This window comes from Corvus moneduloides, chromosome 1 (assembly GCF_009650955.1).
Source record: "Corvus moneduloides isolate bCorMon1 chromosome 1, bCorMon1.pri, whole genome shotgun sequence".
Taxonomy (NCBI): domain Eukaryota; kingdom Metazoa; phylum Chordata; class Aves; order Passeriformes; family Corvidae; genus Corvus; species Corvus moneduloides.
Genome location: NC_045476.1, coordinates 55670293 through 55689103, shown reverse-complemented (window position 1 = coordinate 55689103; position 18811 = coordinate 55670293). Strand labels below are relative to the sequence as shown.

Below are 18811 nucleotides of genomic sequence, written 5' to 3'. Positions count from 1 at the left end.
TGCCACAATAGGAGCTAAGAAGTGAATTAGAGTATTTTAAACCTGGCAATATTCATAGTCAAACATAATCAGTTTATTTGCATGTAAGTGGAATTTTTTTGTGTAAAGACTTCCCTGTAATCTCCTACAGAAAGCAGGAATGCATGCATTCTTTAAAATGAAACTGCGTGCTCTTGGTTTAGGCTTATTATTTTTTACAATGTACCTTTACATTGAGGAAGTTTTGTGTTTCTTAATAGCGAACTATAACATGTCTTCTTAGCTGAGAGAAATTGCCCACTTTCTGTTGAAAAGGTCAAAAATAAACTGGAAATTTCCATGTTGATAAGAAAGCCTGAAAGCAAAAAATATCATACATGAGGTAATGCAAAATGTATGTTGCTGTGACAGGCTCTTAGCCAGAGTTGTTCTGAGCTGATCCTACCTTTTTTCTGCCCTGCTCTCTCCTTTCCCATCTTTTTCTTCTTTCCCATTCTTCATGGCTCCAAACCTAAAGATGGCCAGATATGAAATGCTGCCAGTCACGGCTCCTAAGCTTCAAAAGGATCTCTCATCAGCAGAGACAGAGGCTCTTTTGTGTAGCTTTTGGAAGTGGCTCTGGCTGCTTCCGCGCAGGCAGGGAACTCCGGAGCTTCTCCTCACTCCAGCCTCTCAATGCACCATCTGGACGTCGGAGGGATTTTTGTGTATCTTTCCCGCAAGGCTTCAGGCGAGGTAAGGCTGCAGTCAGTACGATGGTCTGCAGGGAGATGTCATTCTAGATGAATGAATACAAAGAAATGAGCCTCTGCATTTCGGTCCATCTCCCCAAAAGGTACTTTTGGCCGTGTGTTTTGCCAGCTCAGAGTAATCTTAAAACTACTGGAAACATGCTAAACTTGTGCTGGGAATTCATCACCAAATGGATGCATCGCCATGGGTACTGTAACAGAAAAACTGAAAACCAAACTAAATAGAGGTAGTGCTAAAATATTTAGTTTAATACCATTGTCATGGGTTTCTGAGGGTCAGGAAATACTACTGTGCTTTCTGAGAGCTGGGATTTTATAGGAACTGTCATGATTTCACAAGGCTTTGCTCTAATTTTTTGTGTTCTGCTCTGTGAAAACGTGGGGCCGAAGTTCTGCTATACTGTCAGGCCAGTTAATACTACTTAGCAAGGGCAGACAATGTGTCAAATGCAGGACCCGGGAAGAGGTGACCCTTGTCTTTTGAGCAGGTGATACAAATTGGGTGAGAAGGCATCATAAGAACAGCCACAGTCAATCAAACCTCAGATCTGTTTAATTCAGTACTTTGTAAGCTAAGATGGCTAGCAGGGAATACTTAGCAAGGATATAAATCATAGTGTAAATACAGAAACTGTTTTTCTGTAATACAGCTCATGAGCTGGGAGAGCGGGAAGAGAGTCGCTGAATGAGGCTGTGAAAATCCTCTTGCATCTCTTGCAGTACAGAATTTTAAATTGCCTGTAATTTACTCTTATGCAGAAAGATAGTGTTTATCAATGGCTTTGCAAACATTAAACCTTGCACTTACTTTCTCTCTGCTTTCTGGCAGCTGAAGTTTAGCACCACTGCTCTCTGGGGCCAGAGGTTCCCCGAGGCAGGTGCAGTGTCTTTCTGTGTGTCGGCAGCAGAGTGCCAGTTCTCCCTGGGGCTTTCACGTGCTCCTATTCACCACTGTTTCTTCCACTTCACAGATCCAGAAGACCTTACCCCTGGTCAGTGGTTCACGGTATCCATGCCTCTATAGATCATGTGACTGAAGTTCTTGTTTTTGATGTCAGCATAAGGGACTGGAATTGTAGGAGTGAAGTTGACAACCTTCTGTAGTGACTTAGATGTGATTACTGATCACTAATAAATCTGGGCATACATTTTTGAGAAAGAAGCAACAATCAAGGAAGAAAACTCTCCTGGGGAACTCTTACACCCTTCTTTGTGGATCTGAGGGACCTGTGAAATTGTAAAGCTCGTGACCTCTTCATGTCCCCTGCTCAAAGAGGAGGTATACAGGCACGAAAAGTTTCTTGCACAGTTTCTTGGGTTATTACTACATTTTTTTCATGTGTGTTTCATGAGTGGAAGCACTTTGGGATGTACTTTCTAGTATTTTAACCAAAGGGGAACCTAAATATTTTGTGCTGTGAGTTACCTTTTAAAAATACTTCCAGATGCTCTCAGAAAATGCTCCTGGAACGTTTGACCATTTAAAACAAAAGATCATACTGAGTCTAAATCATCAGAACCTTTTTACACCTCATGGCTAAAAGATTTTCAGGGCACACAAGGGCACTACTGAAGGCAGAGCTGAGCAGTACAGCAAGGAGAGAGTTTGCTGACAGTGCAGTGTGCACTGCACAGTGGGTACAAGATGGTGCAGCTCTTTCCCCTTCCCTAGGCAGCACTCTAGCATATTAACAACTTTTATTCAGCATTTAACAAGACCATCACTGTGTCTTGGCTGCATTTCTGGGCAATGACGTTCTGACACTACCTCAGGGTAGAAATGCTTTAACTGTAACACAAATGTACCTTACAATAATGGAAAATCCTTTAGCAAGATGGAGAGTAATGCACTCCAAACAGAGGAGCTACTCTGGTGGCCCCAAGCTGACATCTCCCAGCGCAGCCAGAAAGACAAATTCACAACAGTAGCAGTATTTTACAATAATTTACATGAAAACCCCCCAGAATAACAGAACTGGGGGTTACTTTGAAAACAGAAGAGATTTCTTTTTTTCCCAGCACTAATGATACTGAAATATTTTGTGTAACAATTTTATTGAAATTACACATTTCCTGGAGAAAAAAAAAATCCAGTTTTATCCCTTCCTTTTTCATCCATTGCCATTTGGAGGAATCTCTTCTTCCTCAGGAGGCTCTATGCAAATGGTAAAGTTGCTTCATAAATAGAGGATACAGAAGGAATATTAATTTTCCTTCTGATATATGTCACTGGCCAAAGTAACTGAGAGCTTTTCCCCACTGCTTTTACTGAGACTGATTTGTAGGTGGACACATGGAAAAACCAATGGAAGACTGTTACGTTTATAGTGTAAAAGGGCTGAGGACCATTTTGAAAGGTGGTTAAGGTCACAACGTGTGTTGTTCAGCAGCACCTTGGAGCCAAGGAGTCTCTCTCTCTGTGACTCAGCTCCTCCCAGGTATGTGCCTTGGCTGTCTTCCCACTCTGCAGCAATACCTGGGCATGCACCAGCCCCAGAAAGTTGTCCCTGGTCATCCATGGGGTGCAACCATGGGGTCGGACGCTGTGGGGGTGCCAAGGCATGTCACACGCTGTTTGGGCAACTGAGGAGCCTGTTGGAGGATAGGGATATGGGGGAAGAGAGGTACTGCAGAATGCAGTAGCCTCACATTTTCCACAGCCTGAATGTTAGCGTATAGCAAAGACTCAGGTGTGTCATACACATGGCTCCAAGCATCAGAGCCTCTCGAAGGTACTCCTCCCTCCACCTTCTTTTCTCTCAAAAAATATAAAGGGTTTATTAACTAGCAGTGGATGTTGCCATACAAGGGAATTTAAATACTTACAAGATCTCTACGACCCAGACCAGTGTGGCCCAGCAGAGCTGTCTGGGAGCAACTGTCCGTGAATGCCATTGCAAGGAGATGTGGAAGGGCCATTGGACACCAACAGGCAATACCTTCGTCTGCATTTGCAAACGGCCTGAGACAAAGCAGCCAAAACTATTTACTGCTTTTGCCTCCACATTAAGGGCATGGAGTGGGAGGCTGGAGGCATGTAATATCTGCTGCATGTGATGCTCACCGCAGAGAGCAGAGAGTTATTATCATCTCTGTGGCCTAGGCAGCAGGGGGTTATTCTGGGAACCAGCAACAATGGCTAATGTGTTTGAGCTATTTAGGCTTCAGAGCAGTGAGGTTTTCTTGATTCCCAGTGTTCTAATCCAAATTTGCAGGTCTTTGCAACAGTGACCTACAGATCTTTACCAAAACTAATTCAATCTCTTCTGCTTTCAGGCAAAAGAGTAGTTTGGTAGTCTCCTGATGCAATCTTGCTGTTTATTATAGGTATAATTGCCCTGACCAAGCAACTCTGATGCCTTTTGTATTTACCCAAGTTTTGCACACTTGAATGGTAATGCAAACTCAGGCACAGAGATATAAACCACGGAGCCTCTTGTACTTATTTTCAAACATCGCATCATCTTGCTGTCTGCTTTTGCTCTAATTTGTGGGACTCCTTGTACTGAGAACATGGCCTTGGAGATTTTTGCCTCAGGTCTCTTGTGGTATATTTGATTCCTCATGGTGTTCACAATGACAGAGGCCCTTTCAAGATTCAGTCTGAACTGGTGAATTTTTTGACTGTAATATTCCAGTTGCTTTGTAAAGGCTGACTTCAGGGACTTGGCATAATCTAGCTAGGTGAGTGTTTGCCCTCAGTTCCTAGGAATTATTAACAGGGTCCCCTCGTGTCTCAGCCGCAAAACTGCATGATCAGATAGAACTGATAGACCAAGTCTGATAGAACTCCTTTTCTAGGTTATGTGGTAAAAATCACATCTCTACCGGCACAAAGGAGCCCAGGGACAAGATGGCAGGCAGGAGAACTCAGTCAGAGAAAGGAACATGGTCTCTCCCAGGGCTGTCTCAGCAGTGCCTTCAGCCCCATGTGCCAGGGATGACACCCAACACTGGTGACGGCTGCTCCCGAGACCACTCTGGACTGAGGGGGATGCTGCCTAGGAGTATGGGATATATTACAGGAGCCAGGGGAAGAGTATTTTGGGATCACACAAGATATACTATGGGAGGTTTAGGGGAGTTAAGGAGAGGGATAAAGGAAGGCTGGGGAGGAAGAAATGTCTGGGAAAATAGTCACGGCTGGTTGTAGGTAATGAAGCTGATGGTCATCCAGATTTTCTGGCCATCCCCTGCTCTTGACCAGCTCATTGTGTCCTACCTTATTATTAACTCAATTTCTAACTATTTTCCTTTGTGAGGGGACTGCCTGCTGTGTGCATGTGTGTTGGGAGGTCTGCATGACAGTAGCTGAAGCTGGGCCATGGTCAAGTGAACCACATGACTGTGGAGCCAGCAGTCACACTGAGTGAGAGTGTACAGTGTTTGATAGCTAGCAGATATCAAACTGGTGTAGCCAGCAAGTTGAATAACTGTCTTAGGAGCCAGATTCCAAAGCAAACATAAGATATGTGTGCCACTGTGTGTGAGACCGCCAGAGGAGTTGGCTACATGGGGACCGGGAGGTCCAGAGCCACTGCTGGAGACCTTGTGGTGTCTGGCGCTGACTGAGACCTGTGTGTTGGCGTGTGCAAGAGGGCTCTAACCCAGGCTTTTGTGTCTCTGTGCCAGCACCTGGGGTGACTGGGATCCATGGACAGCTTCTGTGCAGACCAAGTGTCTGGGCTGGACAGCTGCTGCAGGGATTTCCCCTGTACATACGCACATTCTGTTAACAGACCTTCCTCCTGGTGTGCCAGGGAGGTGAACAGCATGAGGCTGCTGTGCATGCTGAGGTGCCTGCCTGTGCTGATCTCTGTGGCTGGCTAGGTAGATACGTGTGGTGCAGTGTCTGTGTGTGCCTACTGTCCTCACTGGACCTGGGCACATGCCAGGGACAGCCTTGCCTTTCTTTGGCTGCTGGATTCAGAAGCTCCCTATCAGCCTTTTTTTCCCTCACCTTCTTTTAAAAGTCATTCTCACATGGAGTACAGCACTCAGCTTGCTGCAGTATAATCTCATAACCAACCTCTTATTAATAAAAATCTGTGTAAAACTTCATTTGACATACAGTGTTGTAATAAAAAGCTGCCTTTTGAGTCTTTCTGACTCTTCCCTATTTTGAAGGCACTTGCTGCTAGCAAATAAAATGTGAAACCTTTCTTTGACACCTATTCTGATGTCTACACTGTTTCAAATAGCTTTCCAGAATTTTCACTGCCTGTTTGGTCCTAGGAATAGGTGTTGATCAGCCATCAGTTGAACCCTAAGTGTGACAGTTGATGCACACATAGGGACAAGCATCGATTAACTTCTTCATGAGATAAAAAGTGTGTCTAACTGCATTGCACTACAGCTTCTTAAGAATGTAACTCCCCAGAAAGTGCCTTTTCTTGCCTGCTAGCTTTTCTTGGTGGAGCAGGTCCAGGATAAAACACATAATTAAAACTTGTCATGCCTCAATCACTTCAGGGCAAATAATCCAGATAAGTATTTTGGTTTTACTAGTAGGTAAGAGGATAAATTTGGTATTTCCTGTGATATAATTCAAATTTATGGCAGCAGACTTATTTGTATGCCAGATCATGTAAAGGGCGCAGTCAGTTTGGTGCCACAGCTTTTCTTGAAGATGATTCATATCAGACTTATCATATCAAACAATGTCTAATATCTGTTCTTGGAAATGAACAAGAGTGGTGAGATAAAGACTGTAACAGAACATCACAGATTTCAGGAAATTAGTTATTTTTCACTTTAAGTCAAAAACTGAATTTTTTTAGGCCCATATATATATATACACATATCCCCAAAGATCTCTCTTATTATTCTTGTATGATTTCACATTTAATGTGATTTTTTGAAACAATATCTTGTGGTATTGACCTGTCATACCTGAATGGAAAAACTAAAAAGGCTTAACTGCAGAAAACTTTTATCTAAGAAAGGTACGTGGTAGGTGGATCCCATAGCAATCAGGTGTAGGAGTTAAAATACAGACAGACCTGGATTGAGAACCATATGTTGTGGAGTTAAAATCAAACCAAGCATAATCTTGATTCAATAGAATTCACTCATCTCGAGGCAGACATGGGTTATGCAATAATCCTGGTCAACATAATTTCTGAAACTATCGTATTATATCCAACTCATGATAAGGCAGCATTGAAAGAGGGAAATTGCTTTGATTTATTTTATCTATTAGCTGATACACTGCTCTTCGTACAGGAGTTCTACCTCACCAGAGAATGTTCTCAACTTGGTACGTGCACAAAACCTCTCTTGGAAGACCACTGTTAGCATTTCATTCACTGTTCAGCACATGAAGCCGCCTTCATCACTCTAAAGTATGCAAACTTTTTATGGAAGAGCAAATTATTTATGCTGTCGGATTTCTATGCTATTGTTCATGAAGTGGTTTCCCCAAATACAGATTAAGATTATCTGTAGTTTTTCCATATTTTGTAGTTCTTGACTTTGCTATATTTGTAATATTTTGAGGTGATCATGCCTATGTGAATGTACCAGAGGGCAGAGGGTTCCTTTCTCAGTCTCCAACTATGTCCAAATTAACTTTTAATATACAACATACAGCTGTGTACAACTCAGCTGTAATATCAAAGTATAAGCCTGAGCAATTGATTCTTGTGATTGAGAGAAAACTATTATTGATGTTGGTGCATTTTCATGGAAAATTTGAGAACTTGGTGAAGATTGCACTGTTTATGGTATTCCTTCTGACTTTCTGCAAATATGAATCTGTCTCGCTAGAATGGCATCTTTATTGTTTCCTGTTAGATTATCCCCATCCAAATCTTAACTTGTCTTCTCTGCAACCATGAGACATGCAACTAAAGTGGCAATCAAGGAAGAAGTTGAAAGTACTCTTCAGGCTTTCCATGCTAACACATTACTCTGAGAATTTATAGTAAAAAATGAATCCCACCCCTCAAATTGTTACCTTTTTTTTCCCAGATATTTAAAAACTACTACTGAATCTTCTGTTTAGATAGCAGATGTCATCCATCGACAAGCAGGAAAAACTCCAGTGTAGAATGCTAGCTCAGTCTCTAGTCCTCCTTCACAGCTCTCACAAAGTATGCTGGCTCATGTTTAAAGGAACAAATTGGAGTTTTGTCTGAATAAAGATTTCATTGGAGTAAAGACTTCATCTGAGGACTTTAGTCCTAAAATTAGAAGCATCTGTTCTGATATAAAGGTAACATGATTATTGAAGCAAACTTTGATGACCAAAATTCTCAAGACTGTAATAAAATTAGTGTTAAACAAATTTGGTTTGCTGCCTAGGGTATAGCTAAGCAATCAGATTTCAAATGATTCGTCTCAACCTTTATTCAGCTGAAAAATTGGGGGGATTTAAAGGCTAACGGCTTTAAACTAAAACATTAAAAGTTTACACTATTGATCATTACAGATGAATTGAGTCGTTACAAAAGATTTTGTTACTTGAAGTTTTGCTAAATATTATAGTATTTTTCTGAAGCTCAGGGTTATGAGGGTTTCAAGTTCCTATATTGTACAGGTCAGAAAAAGCTGGAACAATCAGGTTAGTCTGCTCAGTACTACACCTTGAACAACATGCAATATGCAAAACACAGTGCAAATTGTATTTCTCTAACAAAATCATTTTCAGAATATGTTTTTAAACATTTTTGTACCATCAGTATTTGGGAGAAATAAAAAATATTTTTTTATTGCTAAGATATTTTAGCATGACAGTGTTAAAAATCCTTTATTAGATTGGTCCTTGCTACATGAGCTCTTCGGTTGTCTGTCTAGTAAGCAAGGAGAGAAAACAGTCCAAAAATATAAAAAAGGACAAATATATTAAGAACAGACAATACATTATTACAGCTGGGCACTGTGTGATAAGGTGTAGCGACAATGAGATTTTGGGTGAAACAGAAAGCAGTCTGTACCATGAGAGATGTCTGTGGTTCATATGATGAAGATAATAATCTCTTTTGGAAAAAAATTTAGTACTAATACCAGTAAGACAGGGTAGGGATTTAGAATTATGGCTTGAGAGTACTGTTCACAGTGGATTCCTGCTGGGAGATTTCAAATATGTGTATAGAGCCAGTGATTCTTGAAGATGAACTTGCACTGAAACTGTTTTATTTCCCTAAATTTTTCTGTAGTCACTTGTGAGAGGGGTGACTCCAGATGCTTGTCAGAAGATCCCAAGTGGCTTTCTGCCTGGCTTTGCTCAATCAGAAATGATGACTTTAAATTTGTTTTTTTTTTGCCTTTTTAAACATAAAGGTCCTGAACAAAATTCAGTCAATTGTCTCTAAAGTAGTGTCTCACTAAGTAGAGAGCCAAGGTACCTGTGGTGCTTACTATCACTTGCTTTACATGTTTGCAGCATTTAAATATTTGTTCCTTCAGCCTCTGCCCTGAAGATATTTCCCACCAAAATCAGGACTGTCTTGCTCAAGCTGGGAGGGGAGGTGGCCATCGGTTAATGACTATGTAAAATTTGATTCATTTCTTATTATACAGTATGTCAGATTAGATGAGTAAGTGCATTATTCCCACTATCCTGTGAATTGTTTTAATAATAACGAACAATATTGCTGGTAGAACTGTGAGAAAGGATCTGGGAAATAGAATTGTTTCTGTATAATTCAGTGCACCCTACCAGTCCCAACCAACAGAAAATGTAAATCTGCTGCATACCCACCGCATAGCCCAGATGTTTATCCTTGACAAAGCCCAGTTCCTTTTCATATCTATACACATCTATAGTTCATCCTGACTCCAGACACTGGTCCTGATGAGTCTTTGGCTCTTTGCTGGGCAGATGACTGAGCTAGTGGGCTTAGCTAGAATCAGTGCTAGTTGCTGGGCTTCTGCTATGTGAGTACTCTCCCTGTATTGCATTAAAGGGCCAAGCCATGCTTTTTCCCTGTGGGAACAGTCCTAGGGTGCTCAAATACTTTGGCACTTAGTGAGAGGCGTTCACCATCGTGGTGCTGTTCAGACTGCAGGAGCTGGATGTGCTGGGTGGGCCCCCAACCTGCCTTCCTGAGGAGGAAGCTCAGCTTCTGCATTGCAGGCACAGAGGTGGGAGAAGGAGCTGTCAGAGTGTGGGTCAGGAGGTTAATGGTCTGGATGGCTCAGAGGTCAGGGCTCAGCCTGACTAGTCTAGGCACAAGGCCATCTTAACTAGTAAACAGAGTTCCCTCCACTGTCACATTTATTTATATTTGGGCAAATTCTGCCAAGCATTCTAAACCAGCATTTTATACTTGCCTCTGGGAAGATGTTGAAAGCTTTCAGCTCCCATTAAACTCATGCTTTTCATAGGTATGGGTAAACCTTTAGTGCACTTTTCACTTCTCTAGTCTCAAGACAACAGGGAATAAATTTTCTCTGTTCTGTAAAAATATGGTGTCTTCTTATGCTGTGTGTGGGGTTTGGGACCTGGACATAATCCACAGTGGCAGGTGTGGGTGAGTGCACCAGCCTTCCTGCTCTGCACCTCAGTTTCCTTGAGGAAGAACCCCAGGCACAGTGGCCAGACCCAGGCATCATGCCCTAGGCAACAGGGATTGGGACTCCAAAGGACATGACCATCCATGCCTGCTCACCCTACAGTCTTATTCTGGCACTTTACGGCTGACTGGCACATTAATTGTATTTTCCAGCCCTGCCTTTGTCTGTGCCTGTGACCAACATGTTCTTCCTAAGTCCTGGAACAACTTCACAGTGTAACCTACTTTAATGCAGCTTTGTGCAGCAGGCACTGGAATTCATACCCACTCTTCACATCTGGTATTCCCAGTGATTCCCCCATGGTCGCTGGCTTAGGGCAACAAGTACAAGTCTACAGAACTTGTGTAGCTGTGTTCTGGTATAGCCCAGCATAAATTGCTGTTTTCCCATCAGTGGACATGTTTGGACATGAAAGTCTTAAATCTATGAGAGAAAAACCTTGAGAAGGCTGTTTGTGTCTTTTGCATTAATCATCATTACCACCCACACTTTAAAAAATATTCCAGAAAAATTTGTCAGATAACATCATACGTGGTTCAGATATAAATTCCTTAGCTTTTGAGTAAAAATGAAGAGCAATGTATTTACAAAAGTATTACAATTGCCAGTCAAAATTTAGTTGCCAGTCATGATTTAATAAACTATTCTGTCACTGTAAAATATTAGTAAGATATTGAACAAGAAAAAATGTTTTTCCTTTAACTGAAATCCCCTGTTATTCCAGAAAGTTATTGAGTGTAGAAGAGAGAATTTCATCATCTTAAGTGCTCTTGAAAGACATTTTTTGCACATGTGAAAAACAGGGCAAAGTGTAGTGACAGACTGGATTATTTTGATGAAAAGTCTCACAAGTTGCCAACACAGTGATAAATGTTCTGTGATACTGAACTGATTATTTGCCTTTTTCCTTTTGTTTTCCCCTCTCTTCTTTCCACTTGGACTATTATTCTGTTTAACTGGCATTTCAAATCAAACCAGAAAAGTAGATAATTTACAAAGGAGATTAAAAAATTCCATTCAATTGAAAAATTTCTATCTGATTCTAAATTTCTGAAAGAACCCACCCAATAACTTAGATCTAAATAGTATTTGAAACTATGTCAACCAGATTTTAAAATTCACAGGTAGTTATGACATTCCTAGGTAAATGAAAATATATCTCCATTCAAAACAGAGGCAAAGTATTAACTCATTTGCCTAACCTCATAAACCCTGAGGATGTCTGCCCTGCACCTCGCTGAGGAACAGCTCCCATTGGAGACCATGTTCCATGTGCTGGGTACACTGATGCAGCTCTCTCTGGAGAGATGCACCTTTCCTGTATCCCCCAGCATGGAAGAAGAAAAGCCAACCCTTCACATGGGAGTGCTAATTACAAATCCTACATCCTACTACCAAGAGCAGAGAAGACTAAATAGAAATTTCATTTGATGGGTTTCTTTTTACTTGTCTCCGTAGTAATGCTGCTGGATGATACTACCCGCTCCCTCAGTTAGCTCTTTACTTTGCAACAGTGAATAAAACGAGAAACTAGACAAATCTGAAAGTCACATGTGACAAGAAAGAATTTAACACCCAATAGTTGCATGTTTTAGGGCTTTTCCTCTCTGTTATGAGAGACAAATCAGTTGTGTGCAACAGATTTACACTCTGTTAACTTTTGTGCCTATGGATGACATCAAGAGAATATTTTTGAATCATGTGAGACATAAGGAACCAGTTTTCCATCTGAGATCTTTTTCAGAGGTGAAGGTAGGGGGTGATATTTTTTCTGATTTTTTAAGACAGTTTCTCCTTTCTCCAGACATAGCTCCCTGCTTTTCTGCTAGTTCAGTTGATCTGAATCTTATAGATTTTTGATGAAGTGTCTATTCAAATAGGAAGTGTTCTTGCTTAGGCTTAATTTTATAGCTTTCTATTTTTGCCCTTTAATTTTTGACCTATTAAAATTTCTTGGAGTACATAGCTGCCTGCAACTAGATACGTTATCTAGTCTAACCACACAGTGCATTCAGAAGAAATGCTTTAAAGCTGTTTATGCAATATCTTTGCTTATTATCATCACTTATCTTTTGAGCTATATCAATAAGTTAGAAGATGCTGAGTAAATAATTTCACCCCCTTGAAGTGCCTGACTTATTTCCATTCTGCAGCTGGAAACCACCAGAGCATAAAAAACAAGCACTTCAATTACAGTGTAGCAGTACTTAAAATATAGACCTGTGTGAGCAAGAAATGTATTTCCTGCATATCCTTGGTGCAGTTGAGGTCATAGGACTCTCTCAGAGTGGGTTGGTTAGATACACAGTGTGGTGTGCAGAGGATATATCCACCCCCACAGGCCTACCCCCCCTCTTTATTTTTTAGAATAATGGCATCTTGAGCAAAGAAAGCAAAATTCGGCAGCACATTTCTAAGGTAAATAATGGCCTTTAGTTTAATAAGACCAACACTATTACACTGAAGAAATTGTTTTACATTTATATTCTAGTTATAATTTGGAATAGGTGAATTTTTCTTGCTGTTAAGATTTTGGTTTTAGAGATCTCTGTATGTTTGTTACAGCTAAGAAGTGGAAGTAAACCTATTACAGTAGCCTGATCTGGCCTCGTTTGTTGTCCATGATAGGACTTTCATTGCCTTCAGTGGGAGCTGGATCATGCACTTAATGCCATGGTCATTTGCTCTGAGAGGCTCACCTAAGATCTTTTCAGTCAGCTTTCTGGAAGCTTTCAAACTGTTGAGTCTGAGAGTTGGCCAGAGGTTTGAAACTGAACAAAATCCTGGCATCAGACACCTGGTAACATCATTAATCACTGGTGAAAAAAAAAAAAAAAAGAAATCAGGGACACAGTGCCAAATCCTTGTTTGACTCCACCACATTTTTATATAATGGATGTGCATAATGCCTTATCAAAGCATAGAACTCAGGTTTCCTTCAACATGTAGACATAAAATGCTCAAAGCACTAAGAAACAAATAACAGCATGAGTCCTTTTAAGTGCAAAATGATTTTTTTTTTCCTTCCCTTTCCATAGCAATTCTAAAATACATTACAAGCTGTTGCTCTTGTGAACAGGTCTGCTCTGGCCACAAAAGCATGTCTGCCTCTAGGATCTCTCTTTTGTGATAATTGCCACAGTATTACAGATGTCTTCTGCAGTGACAGGAAATGAAATTCAAATTTTGCTTTTCTGCTTAGCCCACATAGATATTTAGCCAGAGATAGTAAGAAAATACTTTGCAATTATGCTAGCTGAGACTCTATTATCCCTTCAAATCCGTGGTCTGCACATAAGGGCAATCTGAAAGGACTATTTCAGTCATTTAGGGTGTATGTTTCTCTGGCACACTCATAATCTGACCAAAGCCATTATTTGGAAGTCAGTTGCACTCAATCATTTTGCCTGCTAATGAGGAGTTACTGAATCCTCTGAGCATTAATCCCATTTAGGAAAACACAAAGGCAATCTGTACCTTGTATCAAGCAATTATGATTGCATTGAGCTTGAGGAATTCAGTTATTTGTTGGATGTTGTTTTTCCCACAACAGACCTTGTAAATAAAATTACCAAGCCTTTCAAATGTTAATTTGTTAAGAAAAATATAATAGCTAATAAAGACAATTAAGTTTGTATTGTAAATACTGGACTGCAGGACTAAAGCTGCCATGGCTTATGAAGAAAGCGTGGCACAACTCTATGGAACTGCTAAGGCTGGAAACTATCTTCCTAAGTGAATAAAGGACATATGGGTATTAACATCAGTCACAAAAATATGTTTCATGAAACATCAACGTAACACAGGGTCAAAGAAAGTGTGGCCTGATATGAGTATTTTTTTCATAAAATGGTAGTTAAGCAGGAAATAATGAAGATCTGAGACTGCAAATTGAAAAACATGGACAAAATGTCCAGCCAGCATGCAGTTGGATAAATACATCATGCAATTGGTGAGTGACTGGCTCACAGGTAGGGCGCAAAGAGTTACGGTAAATGGGGCTACATCAGACTGGTGACTGGTTGCTAGTGGGGTTCCACAGGGCTCCATTTTAGGTCCAGTGCCCTTCAATGTCTTCATGAAGGACTTTGATGAAGGACTGGAAGGTAAGTGTGCCAAAGACACTAATTTGGGAGGAACCAGTGACGCCCTCAAAGGCAGAGAGGCCCTGCAGAGAGAACCCAACAAATTAGAGGGCTGATAATCACCAACCATATGAAGTTTAACAAAAAGTGCTGGATTTTGCACCTAGCATGGGGCAGCCCTGGATATATGGACAGACTGGGGAATGAGATGCTGGAGAGCAGTGCCAGGGAAAGGGACCTGGGAGCTCTGGTCAATGGCAAGTTGCACAGGAGTCAGCAGTGCCCTGGCAGCCAGGAGGGCCATCTGTGTCCTGGGGGGCATCAGGCACAGCATCACCAGCTGGGCAAGGGAGGGGATTGTCCCGCTCTGCTCTGCACTGGGGCAGCCTCACCTCGAGTGCTGGGGGCAGGTTTGGGTGCCACAATGTAAGCAAGATATAAAATTATTAGAGAGGAAGGCCACAAAGATGGTGAAGGGCCTTCAGGAGAAGCCGTATGAGGAGTGGCTGAGGTCACTTGGTCTCTTCAGCCTGGAGAAGAAGAGAGTGACGGGAGACCTTATTACAGTCTACAACTTCCTTGTGAGGGGAAGAGGAGGGGCAGACACTGATCTCTTTTCTAGTGACCAGTCACAGCACCTGAGGGAATGGCCTGAAGCTGTGTCAGGGGAGGTTTGGGTTGGATATCAGGAAAAGGTTCTTCACCCAGAGAGTGGCTGAGCACTGGAACAGGCTCCTCAGGGAAGTGGTCACAGCACCAACCTGATGGAGCTCAAGAGGTGTTTGGACAATGCTCTCAGGTACATAGTGTGATTCTTGGGGTTTCCTGTACAGGGCCAGGAGTTGGACTTCAATGATCCTTGTGGGTCCCTTCCAACTCAGCATATTCTATGATTGCATGATTCTAGGATCAGTAATATGGCACTTCTGGAAAAAAAAAATAACTCAGAGGTAAGAGCATTATATAAATAAAAGATTGGAGCTTGTAATTCTTTGTGCCGTGCTCTTTGTGCCTTGGCAATAACCTGGCTATGCTTATTTGCACCAAAAATTAAAAAAAAAAAGGTGCACAATTTTTAGGTCTGAGTTCAGGGATGTCAAAGTGTGTTTTGGTAGGAAAAAACCGACAGATCTTCTTCCTACTTTAAACAAAAAGAAAGATGTGATTGTAGATTGTGATTTATTCCCTTTTAATATTTTTCATTCAGAAGACAAACATGGTTTATAAAATTGAGAGACAGAGGTAAAATATAATACGGTTTGTATAAATCATGGAGTCCTTGATGTCTACAAGTTTATGCTCATATGCATAACTTGTCTGGTCCTGGCTATGTTGCTATAGAAGCTGTTTACAGAGTGCAAAACAGGACAGATTTCCAGTGTTCTGGGCTTCCGCTTCATCCAGAAACACTGTGAGAAAAGCACGCTGCTGTTTCAGCACTTCCTCTTTCAATCTCACTTGGAACATAGGAGCTCAGGGAAGTGGGCAGAGGAAAAGTCAGCAAGAGAAGCCTCTGTTGCAGCTGGAGAGAGCAGGAGAGAGAGGCACTTGAGAGGAAAATAGTGCAATCTACAGTAAGAACTTTGGCTCGATGCCTGTCCTTCAGACAGACAAGTTGAGTTCAAGTGAACCTCATTCCCTTCTGGCCATCCTTACTACCTGCTGCCTTACTCCCTAAGTGAGACCATTATAGGACAGAGAGGTCAGGAAAGAGTCATTGGAAACTGTAAAGGTGTGGAGACTGTCCTGTAATCTCATGTGTCTTCACTATTGGTTTGTGTTAGCAGAAGAAATGCCAGGCTCACTAGACTGGTGCCACCAGACCTCAGGAAAAAACCACAAACATGTGTTTTCAAAATTCAGCCAAATGTGAAAGGTGCTCTACAAATTAACCAGGCATAAATCACTCTTCCTTTTTTTGTTTGGTCTCCACAGAGATCCAAGATATTTTTGAAGCACTCTAGCTTTTTCCAAGGCCAGATTTATATCTAGACAAAGTAGGCCAGAAATACTGTCAATGTTGCGTGTACTTATTTCCAACATGAAAGACAAAAATCAGCTCCTTTCAGGTTGTGACAGACTCCAAACTGCTCTTCTTGAACATGAGCACAGGAAGAGATTAAAAAGGCCACATATGTGTCATGAAGTCACTTTATTGGCAAATAAGAAATTGAGAAAAAATTGTTGTTGGATCCAGGTGTCCTTGATAGGAAGCTGAGATATGTGCCTGAGATGTGACTCCTCTCTTACCAAGAGATCACTGACTCCATAGTTGAGCTGTTTATTTCCAATTACTGCTCCAGGTAACTTACATGCACAACTCTCAGTCCCTGGTTTTTTTCCTAATTTGCTGCTCTCACAGATGTGGTGACTGCTTACACAACACACTCTGACTTCCAAGGACATGAGCAAGGTCCACTTTCTCCATCCCCTATTTGTGGATGAATACCAGCTCTAAATATTACTGAGACCCCATCCTGGGGCTCACACTGATGATCCCAGCAGCACAGGAGGAGCAGACCTTTCTCAGGGTAGTTTGTGTTTTCCCAGCTGTGCTTACCTGTATGGCTTCATGCTGATCTCTGTGGGAAGAATACCTGAGCTTAGTGAATGTAAGTCCATCATGAGGAAGTAAATTACTTGGGTCTTTCTGGTTTTCCAAGAGCAGAACTAACCCAACAGGAATCGCTCAGATTGAGTATGGGTATCATATTTTAATTCTGTAAAACTTGAATTCAGTACAGTAAAACATCCATCAATAATAATACTTTTTAATCTCCTTCCCTGTCTATATTCCAAGACAGATCCCTGTGTTGCTTGTGTCCACATTTTACTCATTAAATAATGTGTTCATGATGTTGCTGTCACTTGTTCACAGTGGTAAAATATCTTGATTAAAGATCATATGTAAATGTTCTGTGATGGGAATATGAAATGTGTGTGTCTGTGTGTGTAAGTCTGCATCTCCTATTTTTTATGGTCTCCAGAGATGATATAACACTGGGCTGGGAGTTAATATCTGTTCTGCCACTAAAATAAAGCAAGGAAAAAATCTGAAGATACTAAGGTTGCAGAACTGGTAAAAAATCATGCCTTTGTTTGCAAGTTTTTTTATAAACCTGAATGTAAAACCTCTTACATAGATAATCACAGTAACTAAATATCCACATTTTAAATTCAAATTTAATCATTTTCAGGGCTGGAAGATCAACTTTAATTTGAAAATCAAGTAAGTATGGAACTTATTCAGAAAGAACAATAAAAAGCAAATGTCAGAGAAGATGTATGCTATAAAAACAAGATGGACAGCAGAGTTAAGAGGTCATAACAGAAAAAGGTTATACCAAAAAAAAAGTTTGAGGCAGTGATTGGATGGTCTGAATTTTGCGAAACTAGAACAAGTAAAATGAGAGATAAAGTCTTTCAAATTCTGCATGACCTCAGATGCAGAAGCATTTCTATTGTGGCACTGGAGTCACGGGAGATGTGGTCTCAGATGATGGAATTGATAATTAAATTTGTGCCAGGAAGCTATACCTTTTAATGACTTTGCAGTTCCTCTCATGTTATTAATAAAATAAAAATAAAAATAAAAATATCATGCTTATTATGGAAGTGATTGAGGACAACCAGGAGCAGAGCCAAGCTGTGGTAGCCACCCTGCCAAGAGAGAGTTTGTAGGCTGAAGAAAGTTACCCAAGGAAAAATAACGTTAAGAACCATCTTTGTCCCTGTGTGATGATGAGAGGCAGCAGCTGTCAACACTCCCGAAGTGGAGAGCAGGGATGTTCCCTCCTTAGCACAGTGATTAACAAGACCTGCTCAGCCAGCACTCCATGGGCATGGACAGCAGAGGCCAGTGAGATACCATGCAGGGGAGAATGAGCTGTGAACCTTTTTTTCTTGCCTGCCTCCCTCTCACTCTGGACTGGAGGGAGAAGGACTTTTCCAGTTGTGATTCATAGCTGAAGCTTCTGCATCAAACCTAAGGCCCCTATGCTGTCACTTTTGAGGGAATCAGCTGGCCTTGCTTTTTTCTTCCAGTACGTTTGGGGGTGGGGTGAGTACAGGCAGTATGAATTTGCAGTACAGTAATGGTTAGGGTACCTGATGAAATGGAAATCCTGGGATTCAGTAAATTATTTTTAGTGGAGGAGTTTTAAGCTACGCATTTATGCATCCCAGAAAAGCCTTACTTTAAAAGAAAGATAATCTCTGTCCCCACTGCTGAAACTGGGCTTTAAGCTAAAAGGAGAGAGTCACAGCAGTCCTTCTCTAGCTAGAGGTGTTTATTAGAAGGTGATGGCTTTCCTGACATTTTTTGAGGAGCCACACCAGCTTCATGGGCCGTGCACTCACTAAGCCCAGAGTGATCCCTTGCCACAGCTGTTTGTGTGCTCAGAGGAACATTTGGTCTCAGGGCTGGATACAAGGGCAGACTCAAGTGACTGGTTCTCAAAACCAAGGTGCTCTGGA

The 18811-nt window shown here is 41.3% G+C and overlaps 1 long non-coding RNA gene across 1 annotated transcript; it reads left to right on the top strand.

The window, feature by feature from the left end:
- The first annotated feature begins 599 nt into the window (after positions 1–599).
- LOC116444773 lies at positions 600–5830 on the top strand. The gene is made up of 2 exons (XR_004240486.1): positions 600–714; positions 1703–5830. It is a non-coding gene; the product is annotated as an uncharacterized LOC116444773 (long non-coding RNA).
- Positions 5831–18811: the final 12981 nt, after the last annotated feature.